Source organism: Giraffa tippelskirchi, chromosome 7 (assembly GCF_054371585.1).
Source record: "Giraffa tippelskirchi isolate mGirTip1 chromosome 7, T2T-mGirTip1v1.2.pri, whole genome shotgun sequence".
Lineage (NCBI taxonomy): Eukaryota > Metazoa > Chordata > Mammalia > Artiodactyla > Giraffidae > Giraffa > Giraffa tippelskirchi.
The window spans coordinates 23,986,533-24,000,283 of record NC_137281.1 but is presented as its reverse complement, the minus strand read 5'-3'; the positions used below and the strand labels follow the sequence as shown (position 1 = coordinate 24,000,283).

Genomic DNA, 13,751 nt, shown 5'->3' with positions numbered 1-13,751 from the left:
CCTATCCACCCCACTGTCTCTGTGTGTCTATCCAGATGCTGCCCAAGGTCCCAGGAAACACCAGAGCAACAGAAAGAACTTCTCCTACAGTCACATTTGCCTCGGTGTAATGCACCGAGAGCCTTTGAGGGGACCCTGGTGGTTTCCAACCATGCCCTGTGCTTTCTGGCTGTTTTTTTTTTTTTTTTTTTTTTTCAAACCAAAATACCTGTGGGTTTTATTGGCTGGATTGTGACTGGAGGCAGTGGGGAGAAAGGCAACACCGGGCATTAAAAATGACAAAGCACTTTCATTTGACACAGCCATCCGAGGAAGTTGGAAATGAACATATTTTTCTAAGGGAAAGCAATTTCAGCAGCCCTGCCTGTGTACAGATGAGCAGGACTGTGGACCAGCTCGGGATGGCTCCGGACATTCCGGGGAAAAGACGGATGATTGATGTTTTCTCATTAATATGGGTTGGGGAGATCTCTATGCAAAATTCAAAGAAGGAAAGAAATCCCAGTTTCTGCTGTTCTTTCTTTCACAAGGGCCTTCCTGAGCTGGAGGCTGACAGACGTGGAAACGGAGCTGTGCCAGAATCATGTGGAGGTGATGGGTTCACTTTTGGGCAGTCAGATGAGCTAGACATAGCCAGGCCTGGCTGCTGTGGAGGATAATGTTCCCTCTGGGGAAGAACACAAAGTAATAAATGGCTTTTGCAGCAATTAAACACAAGAGCAAAAGGTGAACCTCCAACTCCTCGATCCCATCTCTTTTTCAAGAACAGCAACAAAAAATGACCATGAGCCGTCAAGGTGGAAGCACCTTCCCCCTGGCGGAGGATGGTGTGGCTGTCCTTTTTTCTCTTAGTGAACCCTCCAGTACAGCTCCTTGTGGGTTTCTCAGACCACGTGTTTGGTAGGAGCTGAGAGAGTCCCATTCCGTCTTGCGTTTTCTAAAATGCATTCAGAATCACATTATTATAGATTATGCAAGACGGGAACATGGTTGAGATGAAAAAGTAGCCCTTGATGCTTCTTAGAGAAGGAAACCAAACTGACCTGTAGGAGACCGAGCTTCTGACTCTTTGTTTTTGCACAGATCGACTTGCCTAAGGGAAGAGTTCAGCTCTTCCTTCCTTTTAATTCCTGTCCTGTGGGAGTTGTGAAAACATGAAGCAAGGAGAGAAGATCCCTGCAAACTCCCGTCACACACCAGCAGCTCTACGCACAAGCACGCACACACATACACACAGAGACACAATGGAATTGAGGTTTTAGATCTTAAACTTGGCAGCTTGGTTATGAGGAAGAAGGCTTGGGAATTGGTGTTATGGGAGGCAGAGAATCACATCTATTCTGGTTAGCTGTGCGGCCTCAGGGAAATCACTTAACCTCTCTGTGCCTTAGTTTCCTCATCAGCAACAAAAAACAAAAGAAACGAAGCTTCGGATTTGATGATTTTTGTGATTCCTTACAGACTCAGCATTCTCTGATTCAGTGAATTCATTTCTAAATGAAAGTCTCACTTAGGAAGGCCCATGGGTTTTGCATTCATGTCTGTGTCTCAGGTGTGCACAGCAGATAATGCGAGGACTCTGTTCTGTTCTCCCCTAGCACAGCCTCCATAGGCAGGCTCTCTGCTGTCTTTCCCTGTCCTCCTGTGCACTTTCAGTGGCCCTGTTAAATCCAGGCAACTATTCGTCTTCAGAAAATCATAATCAGAGGGATGCTGGAATGACGCATCTCTCAGTCTCCAAACCCTAGTGCAAACCAGCACTCAATTGCTGCTAGGGGCCATCGAGGTAACCATGGCCTGCTTGAGCCTGCAGGGAGATAGGCTGAATGCTCCAGTGCCTGCAGCCTGTCAGAAGCCCTGAATAAACTAATCAACCCATTTACACCTTCGTGAAAATGGATCTTGGAGTTGGTGAAGTAGGGGTGGTAGAGACAATACCAATACTGAGTGGAGAAAAAGAGAGAAGGGTTGGGCTTCTCTTGTGGCTCAGCTGGTGAAGAATCTGCCTGCAATGTGGGAGACCTGGGTTTGATCCCTGGGTTGGGAAGATCTCCTGGAGAAGGGAAAGACTACCCACTCCAGGATTCTGGCCTGGAGAATTCCATGGACTGTATAGTCAATGGGGTCAAAGACTTGGACATGACTGAGTGACTTTCACTATGAAGGATAAACATGATGTCTTTCCTAAAGGAAAAGGGATGCAGTGTTTTCAGAAGTTCAGGGCAGGTGGTGAGGGTGGTGAAACATTACCTGAGTCTAAGAAACTGAAGTTCCCTCTGCTCTCTTGCCCTTGGCCACAGATCCACCTTGATATTTCCACTGATCCCCACCCCCAAGGGAAGGAATGCTGCAAGTCTCTATTTCTTTTGCTGTTAAGTAGAAACACTAGTCTCTTACCTTTCTAAGAACCCATTCACAAAGATGAATATCCAGATGCGAAACGTTCCTTTGACTTTTTCCAAGGGTCACTTAAGACCCACTAGCACTTATCATCCATCTTGTGATGGCATAGGGGCAACCCTGGATCGAGGCTGAGATGTCTCTCGACTTCCTGGTCAGTGGGGCTATGCCACTGTGTGCTGTAAACTATGTGCCACAGAGTTCAGCCCATGTAGGGATGAGGTCCTGTATGTGCACAAAGGGGGATCCCACCCCACTCCTCTGACAAGGTTGAGTACTACCTACCCCCCCCCCCCCACACACACACAGTGGAAAAGGATCAGTGCTGTGCTTAGAAGCTGACTCTCAGATTTTCCAAAAAGCCTCAGTTTGGAGCATTTGCTGACTTTTGTGGTATAAGCACTTCCACTGTGACTCCCATGGTCTTGAGTGTAGTTAACAACTGGCTCACGCCATTTCCAAAAATTGAATCACCAGTTCTCACCAAAAGGCCAGCCCCAGCACCCCGCTGAAAAGGATTCCCCTGATGCCAACTAGAATTACCAACAGTGGCATGGCCTTCTTCCTTCCCCTGGAAATGAAATGGGTTGTTTATCCCAGAGACTGGTGGAGAAATGCTTAAGATCAACTAGAACAATTCTGCTTTTTCCTGGACCCCATCTCTTCTCTCCCAACTCCCATTCTCTTGGAGGACACCTCTAGGCTCATGACTTTAAATTCCATTGAATTGCTGAATTCTCTCTAAATTATCTCCCTGGAAACCCAGACTCTTCAACCTCTAACAAGTATCTCAAACTTAGCATTTTTTATAATAGAACAGGGGTCTTGATGTCCTCTTCCCAGAATTTTCTCCCCTAGTCTGGCCCAACTCAGTCTGGCCTGTCAATGGCACCACAGCCCACTCCTCTTCACCCTCTACATCTAATCTATCAATCAGACCTATTGACTTTACCTCTGGAGCACATCCTGAATCCAGCCCTTCCTCCCGTCCCCACCATCAGCTTCCTGATCCAAGCCAACTTCACTGCTCACTGAACCCCTGCAATTATGTCTTTACTATTCTCCATTCTATTGTTGACCCTGCAGTCTGTTTTCTGTACCACAGGCAATAGCTTAAGACACTCCAGTGGCTTCATATCCCACAAAGGATTCTTCCAGATTCCCCGTGCTCACTCTGCCTCCTCCCCACCCTCACCCGGTATTGTCAGTCACTCACTCCAGCCACATGACTCTTTTCTGTTCCTCAGACACAGCAAGTAAGCTTCTGCCTTTGCATTCAGTTTTCCATCTTCCTGAGTCCCCAGATCTTTGCCTGGCTCACTATCCTTATCATTCAGGGCTCATCGTAAATGCCACCTTCTCAAAGAGACCTTCCTTGATGACCTTCTGTATGCCTGTCTGTCTAGAGTGTAACTTCCAAGAGGGCATAGGCCAGTGTTAAGCATATGTAACAAAGACAGAGCCAGAGAGGCCCGAATATAGAATGGCTAAAGGACAAAAAATTTGTTTCTTGCTCCTAAGAGCTGTTTGGGTCCTTCCGTCACATTGCTCTGCTGTTTCCAAGGAGATTACCACCATCGGCAGGAGCAAAGCGGGGACCCCACAGGTCCATGCAGTGGGACAGGGGTCGGGGAACAGACAGCGTACCCACGGTCTTCAAGTCTTGGTGTGGACATGGCTTACATCCCTTCCACTCTCCTGCCTCTGGTGAGATTCAGCCACATGGCCACACCTCTCCACCTCCATGGCTGGAAAATGTAGCCTATTCATGCATCCAGGAGGACACCTGGTATGTGAAGAATGAATAAACTAAAGAAAAAAAAAGAATCTTCTCAAGTAGCAAGTAAACATTTCAAGTGCCCCTGGAAACTGTCAGAGTTGCAAAAGGAGGTTAAGAAGATGAAATCCAGCCTTCTCCAATTTGATCCTACATGGCACACTTGCATCATGGAAGGTATTCATCAGGAAACCATGGCACTGACCAAATTCTCCATCCTTGCCTCCCCATTCAGCCCTTACCCACATATAGACGAGAGAGGAATGGAGACAGATGCCCACTGGGAGGCTAATAGCGAATACTGTGTCTTTTCCATTTTCTAACTCCCTGTTTTCTTCTTAGACCCCCTCAGCCACTTTTTCTCCAGCTTCAGCAGCCTGCTGCATTCTTCCCAGGCCCTGTCCTATTTACTCCAGGTAGGGTGATGATTTAAAAAGACCCTGATGCTGGGAAAGATTAAAGGTGGTAGGAGAAGGGGACGACAGAGGATGAGATGGTTGGATGGCATCACTGATTCAATGAACGTGAGTTTGAGTAGGCTCCAGGAGTTGGTGATGGACAGGGAAACCTGGTGTGCTGCAGTCCATGGGGTTGCAAAGAATCGGGCATGACTGAGTGAGTGAACTGAACTGAACTAAGGGTGATGATTATGAAAGAACAAAGGAGAAAAATAAGACTTGTATAGTAAGCCATTGTTTTCTTCTAAACCTTGTTGAAACTCGGACTGCAACTGAGATAACCATGGGCATATTTAACAGAGACTCATGGGACAGCTGGTGTGTGGGGGCACAGATCTGTAAATGTCCTGTACATCTGCACTTAAGGTGGAAAACTGGGGTTTATTAGAAGGATTACTCTTCTGTACTGAGTTTTGCACACTGGGTCCCCTATTCTGAGCATCTGTTGTGAAGTCCAGTCTATAGGCATCTTAAAAAAATTAGTCACAGAATCACTTATGAAAGAAAAGCAATAGATGTCCTTCATGTAGTGATATAGGAGCAGGCTTTAGTAAATTCAGAAAAATAATCCATTTGGCAATTGTTACAAAACTGTTAACAGTGACTATATGCCTGGCACTGTTCTAGGTGCTGAGAATAAGACAATGGACAACTCAAAATTTCTTAAGGAAAGACAGGTACAACATAGTGCAGAGTTTTTCAGTCTCAGCCATGTTGGGATTGAGCATCTGATGATGCTTTGCTATAAGGCCTGTCCCAGGCATTACCAGTATTTAGTGGTATCCCTGGCCTCTACCCACTAGATGTCATGAGCACCCCTACCCCCAGATGTGACAACTAAAAATGTTCCAGATTTTTTTCCACAGGTGCTAAATGTCACCTGTGGGTAAAATCACCAGCACTGAGAATCTCTGCCTTAGTGGTCCCTTTGGGACCAGATCTGAGTTAAAGCCCTAGCTCTGCCAAGCTTTAGCTTTAAAATCCTAGGGAAATTTCTTTACCTTTCTGAGTCTTGGTTTCCTCATCTGTCAAATGGGTTAATAAGAGGATGGTGTTAGATGACAAATATAGGATGCTTAGGTCAGTGTTTGACGTGAGGAGTGCTTCTGGAAATGTTATCTAAAGAGTGCAAAGTTTGATTTGCTCTGGTATCATATAAAAGCCTCAATATAAAATCTAGACAGCTATTTATCATGCCATTTTTGATGAGTTCGACAGGGTTTTGTGGACCATTGTAAGCATATCTGTATCCTTCTGTCTTCATTTGTATAAAGCTTTGATTCAAATATTAAATAGGACATTGAGGCTGTTTTTGGCATAGAGATAGAAAATTACTAAAAAGTTGTTCTTAATTAACAATTCAGTATTTTCTAGCATTTTCCTTTGCAACAGTTATTTGACCCACTGCCAAGAGAATATGTTTTCCTACAGGTATCATTGTCCTCTCCAGAAATCAGTTCCCAGCTTCCCTTGGTCTATTCTTTGTAATTAGAGATGGGAAATAACACACAATATTAGAAGGAAGATTCATGCGAGAATGAACCTGTACTTCCACTAGAAACTAGATTTCATCTCTAGTGACTTTAAACTTGTGAATAGCACCAATTACTTTAGGTATGTGTTCTTCTCTGCTTCAAATTCAAGATCATAACTTTGGTAACAAAGGAATTGGCATGTGAACCGCTGGCCACATTGGTAGCACTGGATGTAAAGTTTATATGGAGAAAGGAGGAGGACCGGGAAATGCAGTATCAGGACAGTGAGATGCTGTCAGTGATCATGGGAGAGATCATTAGGGCCAATCATCAGACTATTGGGACTGACAAGAATATATTGACAAGTGACATACTGATGTCATCAAGGAAATCTTAAGCTTCAGTTGGAGGGATAGTAGCAAAAAATATGCAGCAGGGTATATTTTTTGAAGTTACATATGTTGGAAGATTATGAAAAGACATTAAAAGGATAATGGAAGTTTTCTGATATTTAAAAAAAAATACAGTAATCATAATCAAGAATTTATGCCCCCAGTTATCTTTATGCCAACGTACGTTATGTGACTAAGAAACAAAGTGAACTTGGAAGTTTAAAGCCGATACGTTGAGACTTTACGAGGTCTCAAAAATCGAAGGGTAAAGTAGGGGACCTTTGAGCCAGGAGGTTAAAATGTGGTAGAGAATGTGTACATCTGGATCAACAGAGAAAGAAGTAGAAGTGATGTCCTCATGGGAAGATGCATCAGACCGCCCAGTCAGATCACTTGGCTCATGCTTTATTGCCTGTGGTATGAACTTCACATATGCAAAGTGCACCATTCTCAGAGTTTGTCAACTCTCCCCATGTTTGCTAAGTACCACCTTCTGTTAAAAACACACTTGCTGAAACATTCTTGACCTCCCTTATTCAACATTTCAGTTATTAAAAGGCTGAGAAAAGCAAGATTAACTGCTAATTCTGGACTGAATTCTGAATTATTAGATCAATATTCAGCTCAGTTGAGTCAGGTAGTACACTATGATTACTCTTCTTTTCTGTCATAACTCTGTTTTCAGTGGTCTTGTTTTTGCTTTATTTTCTGTGTAGTGATGATGGCCATGTCTATAAACTCTCTACCATTTATATACCTCTCCTCTCAATATATTCAAGCACATGGGGTGTTCTATCAACTTCATCTTCTTATTAAAGTTCTCCCAGAGTTCTCTGACCTGCTCCCATAGAAACTAGTTGATCTCTAACTCTGGAGCCCACCTATTTCCTTTCCATCATCCGGGGCTCCTTTCCCCTCTGTGGTATGTTGGAGCCTCTCTTCATACATTCTGCTGCTGCTGCTGCATTGCTGCAGTCATGTCCGACTCTGTGAGACCCCATAGACGGCAGCCCACCAGGCTCCTCCGTCCCTGGGATTCTCCAGGCAAGAACACTAAAGTGGGTTGCCATTTCCTTCTCCAATGCATGAAAGTGAAAAGTGAAAGTGAAGTCCCTCAGTCATGTCTGACTCTTCGCGACCCCATGGACTGCAGCCTACCAGGCTCCTCCGTCCATGGGATTTTCCAGGCAAGAGTACTGGAGTGGGGTGCCATCGCCTTCTCCGTTCATACATCCTAGTTCACTTAATTCCCATCCCATAGTAAATATCATTGTTAACTCCAGTTTGCAATTGAGCCAAAAGAAGGCATGGGGAACTTAAGTAAAAATTTCCAAAGTCATATAGTTGTAACACAAATGACACAACCAGGTCTCAATCCAGAATCCATCCAACACCAACCTGTGCCCTAATTACTGAACAGTCAAGGTATGCCCTTTGGTGATCCTGGTCAAAAGATCTGATAGGTGGTAGAAGCCGGGGACACCCACAGGTGGCTAAGGGCTTCATATGAGCTGTGCTTCCCATGGTGGAGTCAGTCTGTTGCAACATTCCTATTTTAAAGCACTTTTTACAGCCCCTGACTCACTGTCCCTAATGGCAGCTTCTTATTTCTGGGATTAGCGGGTAAAAAAAAAAAATAGCTTCTGGGCATGTGACACTATTCTCAGCCCTTTAATGTCAGAAATAATGATCATGTTAAATTGGAGCTCATTACCACGGAATGAGACCTCATTGAGCCCTCTTTTTGGGGGGCTATTTAATGGTTTTTAATCCTTTCTTTTTTATTTTTTTCTTTTACCTCATTCTTAGTAGCTCTGACATGGTGCACCAGGGGGGAAGTGGATATTTGGAGTGGCAAATTATCAAATAATAAGAAAGATCTCCTTTCATCGATGGAAGGAAAAGGGTCCATCCTCCATTGTTCTCACCAAACGCTGGCTGTTCTTTTGTTATGGTTTCACGGAAATTTCCTGAGCCCCTTAAGCCACTAATACCAGTTCTATCCCCAGCAGCCACAACACGTACTTAAAACATTATATTCAGCACAGTCTTTCCCATAATGAATCTGACAATCCTGTTTTATGATTTGATGAGTGGTTAATTCAAAATATACTAGTCTCTAGAACTAGCTTCCTAATGGAATCCCTGCTAGGCCTCCTGCACAAGCCCAAAGACTGTGTATGACCATTTTCAGAGGGCTCCGCAGGACCTGAACAGACCAGGGTGCTACCCCGTGCCTGGGACTCTAGAAGGCAAGCGGCCAGACTCTGATTTCTGTCCTCTAGAAGCTCCTCTGGTGAACAGCCAGAACTATGGGAACCAGAAATAAATGCCCCACTTGATGAGGAACCTGACGTCCTCATAAGTGTAAAAAGGACCCTGCCATCCAGAAGCAGACAGAGGGCTCAGGGAGCTATACCACACAAGGAACAATGAGGGACTGGGGGTGTCTAACCTGGAGAAGCAAATTGCAGAAGTAAGGATGTTCCTTGTCCTGAATACTGGATGTGTTATCTTATAAAAGGGATTGTCCCCCTTGCTTGACTGGCCCCAAAGGGCAGAATGGGAACCAATGAGTGGAAATTATAGGAAATCAGATTTTTACTCTAGATTAAAAAGAGCCTTCCCACAGAGCTCTCAGGAAACATTGCAGGCTTCCCTGTGAGCAACAGTATGTTTCCTTTTACTGTAAGTCTCGAGAGAGAGAGAGAGGATGTCCACATATATTCCAAAGGAGAGTCACATACTAGGCTTTAGGCAGGACTTATAATCTAAAATACGCCTTAGAATCATAGGGTTCTGAGTCTAAGAGTGGAGGGGAAGATCTTTGGGCAGTATTTTTAAGTAGATCTTTTAGATATAAGCTGGTGCTACTTTAGAAGCCAGCAAACTTTTTCTTAAAGGGCCAGAGAGAAAATATTTTAGACTTTGTGAACCATATAATCTGTTGTCACAACTCAGCCCTAATATAGTACAAAAGACAATGCACAACTAGCCAAAATAGCACAAATGAATGAGTATGTCTGTGTTCCAGTAAAACTTTATTGAGAAGAAAAACAGTGGGCCAGATGTGGCCCATGAGGCTTAATTTGCAATGGCTGACACAATACTGAGAAGCCAAGGAACATAATGAAAAGGCTCTGCTAATGCTAAAAGTGTGCTTGTGAGTGTCACACTCATGTACAGCACACATATGTGTATCTTTTTATGAGGGGGATGCATAGTTTTGTAAGTGTGGTTTGGGGTGTGGCAAGGAGACGAAGAGACAGAACCATGTCTGTATGCAGAGCAATAAAGCCTCTAAGACATGCTGGCCGTGGTCTGTGCAGACCAGTGCTCTGTCACAATGTTGTAAAGGTTCCAGCCCCAGAGGTACCCCAGGAGGAGTTGTAAACGGTGTCTGAAATTCCTTCTGCTTCACTCTCTTTGCTTTGGGCATCTGCCTTGTGAAGGAAAATGCCTAACTGAATGTAATTCTGTCCTGAAGGAGCAAAAATACAGTTACCCAGATTGGTTTATCAGACTGTCTGTTGTCATATAGGCCTTCAAATAGGGAAGTCAGGTCAGCTTGGTGCCTGGTGCAACCAAGAGAGGCAAAGAAGTCCTCAACTCCCCAGAGGGAGGTGGACAGGGAAGGAACAGAGAGAGGGGAGATGGTGGAGGACAGAGATCGGCACTGTCTGCCTGGCAGGTTAGCTTAGCGATGACCCCCGTCTGTGCCTCCACCCCGGTCCCTGGTCATTTATCTGGGGGTAGTCTAAGGTCCATTTTAAACAGGATATTTTTAACCATCTGATGAGCATTTGCAGAGACTAGGGCATTTGGGGGGCCCTTTATCATCTGGCTTGATTAGAGTTCAAGATGGTTAAAATACTGAAAATTCTATTTCTTGAAGCCAACATACTTCCCTGGAGGGTTGCTTCTCCCAGATCATTACCCCTTTGCTGTTTCCTAGGACCGCACCTTCCCTTCAAATACATCCCTTTTGGCCAGGTAAACTTTAAAAGCCTCCTAGGCCAAGTGACACACTCTAAACACACATAAACACATGCACACGTATACATCTCAGCACACACACACGCACACGCACACACACACACACGCACGCATGCATCTCCTCAGCATCTGAGAAGCATCTCACCACCATTTGCCGCTGCCGCGTGTTTCCACGGCGGCCATCTTGTCACATCTGAAGAGGGAAAGGACAGCCTCCCCGTTCCCTCTGAAGTGCACTATGCAGAGCTGATTTTTTTTTTTTTTTCCAATCATCTCTAAATAAAGGTTTCTCTCCCCCTCCTACCAGCTCAGCACCCGAGCGCGCAATGAGCGTGCCCTGCATTTGAAATCTGACATCTCCCTCTCTCACTCATTCACTCTGTCTTCAGCTTGGCAGAGCGCTTAAAAATTGGTATCCCTTTAACCAGGCGAGCTATTCTTCTGTGGGGAGATGACCTTTTACACAGAAGATAGGGCTGTCATAAGTGATCTCTGATATATGGAAGTTTCCTGTGTGTTCCAACAAGGAATGGTGCCGCACCAGAGAGCAGTGGGTGTTTGCATGATGTTTCTGTGCAACGTGTGTAAAGATATATTATATTACTATATATGGATCTGAATAAATTATCACTAGTTCTTTAAAATACTGCTAGTCCTCATGAGGCACATCCATTCGATTTTTTTTTTTAATTGAAAAGAAAAATTTTGTCTGACTCAAAGGCTCTTAGGGGAAAAGATGGAGGGAAAAACCACTGAAAATAGGAAAAATTTCCATGGGTTTTATAGAAATTAATTGCACTCAAAGTTATGAAAATAATCTTTAAATAATTCTTCCCACAGACTTGGGAAATGAAAACAATAAATGACTTTTTATTCTCCAAGATAATACATTCTCCTGAAGTCTTCAACAGTAGCCCCTCTTTTCTTATCAGAAACCTAAGGTCTGATTTTTCTCCAAAGCACAAGATTATTTATTTTTTTCTAAATGTTAATCGATATTACCACAGAGTTGCGGAATTCACATAGCAGAATGAAAGGTGAAATTTCCGAAATGGGGAATTATAAGGATTTGCTTGCATGGCATAGATCCACTGGGTACCAAAATCAGTATTAATGAGTCTTAAGTTCAGGACCTTGTTATCTGCTCAAAAAATGCATGTACCAGGGGTTATTAGTATACAAAGGGAACAGGGCTCACACAACCTTGTAGGGTGCACTGTCAGATGGGGTGGAAATACCAGGGATGTGCTGGACTCCCTGAAGTTCCCCCTTTTCATCATGTAAGGAAGAATCCTGGGATGACTATTCTTGGAGTTTAAGCACTAATTCTCCTTGCCACTGGGCCCTTTCTCTAAGCTACCAGAAAACTCTAAGCATCTTCCTAGCTTATATTTACTTACATACTTACTCACTAGATTATGCCATCTTTGACTAAACAGAAGGAAAGCCTGGTGGGAGGCTCATGGCTGTCCCACCCTAAACCAATTTCAGTGATGATAATGACGTCCAAGAACTAGTTATTTTAAGGTCCGAGTGTCACCCAAGGGCCACTCCAATCTCTGGAGCCCTTCTTTTGACATCCTCACATGTGGCCCATATTTCTCATTTTTATGGCCTAAGGTCTATGTGGACGTCCTGTGTACCTTCATTAAGTGGCTGCCTTCAGACATAAACTAAGGAACAGCTCTTTTGCTGTGACTGAAATTCTAACATCGGAACTCTTATCGTTGGATTAAAGAAGGAATTGTTTCTTTCAAAAATGCAAATACCTCTAAGGAGCTAAAACAGTATTATTAAGAGTGTAATATTATTTCTGCTATGTAGTAGTTGTCCAACAACTAACAACTATATGTATTATCTCATCTCCCTATTATAACTCAGCAAGGTCAATAAATTAAAAGTAAGGATATTGGGGTTTGGAGAGTTTAAACTTCTTATCCATACTAACACATCTAGTAAGTAGCAGCCCTGGCATTCAAACTCATCTTAATGATTTGAAAACTTGTAAGCCTGATTCCTATATATTGTCTAATAAGACCCTTTCTAATCTGTTTACTAGCTGAAAGCTATTTTGAAAAGAGTGAAAAGAGAGAAATAGAGAACATCGGTTAATTTAAGATTGAAAAAATGCTATGAGACCATGGAATGGTACTGAAGAAAACATTTCCTGGTGTAATTTTGCCCTTTTGTAGGTCTTTGCTCAGTTGATTTAAGGCAGGATTCCTGAGCCTAGGATTTCTGGAAACTGAGGAGATGTTCTGACATTAGCTAGCTGCAGTTGGTGAGACTGAAACTTCCAGGGTCAATAAGCAGTATCAGCTGGGCAGCTGTATTTTCCATGATCTTCTGAAGATATGCCAAAAATGTGTTCAAACATGCAAGAATCTCAAGAAAAGACTCAACGTATGGCCAGAGTGCACTTGAGTCTATATGTCTAAGTACAACGGAAAGGAAAGTTTTAGCAACTTTTACAATGAGGATTTTTTTTTTTTTAACTGCAGGCACATATACCCCAATCTCAAACAGCAGGAGGTGTATGAACTCATATAACTGAGAGGCTCGTGGGAAGACAGGTAAAGCTGATTAGGGACTTAAACCAGGTGTCCAGGTTTCTTCTCTTCCCCTGTCACCTGGAGCTGCCTCCTTCATAGCAGTTCCTTTCCCTGGAGGAGTTTCTTGTTAGAGTCAAAGCATGACTGCAGTCACCCAAATCCAACGTTTTCTCACTGCAGATGCTTTGGGAAAGAGATAGCATCATTTTCATAGAAGTCCCTGCAAAAGTCCCATGGTAACCCACTGGGTCACATGCCCATCTCTCAACCCATCACAGTGGCCCAGGAGGAGTGCAATATATTTATTGGATTAGGCCTGTGTCAAGTGCTGTATCCCTGGTATCAGTCCCAGTGGAATCATGTGAACATATATGGGAGAAGAGATAGTTCTGAAAATGGCTGCCATCAGGAAAGGGGTGAATTGATGCTGAGGGTCAAAAGGCAATGAATGTCCACTGCAGAGGCTGTCTAACTTTTTGGCTGTCCACAAACATGTGTATGAACTAGGTAGAAAGCTCCAGCCCCTTACTTTGATGAATGCTGCTAGGCTTGTATCAGTAAATGAAGTCAATGAAGCAAGAAACATGGATGCCCAAGACTGGCTTTGATCATAGTGTATTCAAGTTGTCTGAAGCTGCAGGGCCAAATTAATGCCTTGTAAATGGTTGGTACTTGATGTTTCTTAGTTCTGTTTTAGAAAA

At 43.7% G+C, this 13,751-nt stretch overlaps 1 long non-coding RNA gene across 1 annotated transcript in view; it reads left to right on the top strand.

Moving 5' to 3' along the window:
• LOC145514583 (uncharacterized) overlaps window positions 1-13,751 on the top strand; it is a 619,877-nt gene that overhangs the window by 484,253 nt on the left and 121,873 nt on the right. Inside the window, exon 6 of the long non-coding RNA XR_014060253.1 lies at window positions 13,000-13,071. This is a non-coding gene — a long non-coding RNA (uncharacterized LOC145514583). The remainder of the gene's footprint in view (window positions 1-12,999; window positions 13,072-13,751) is intronic.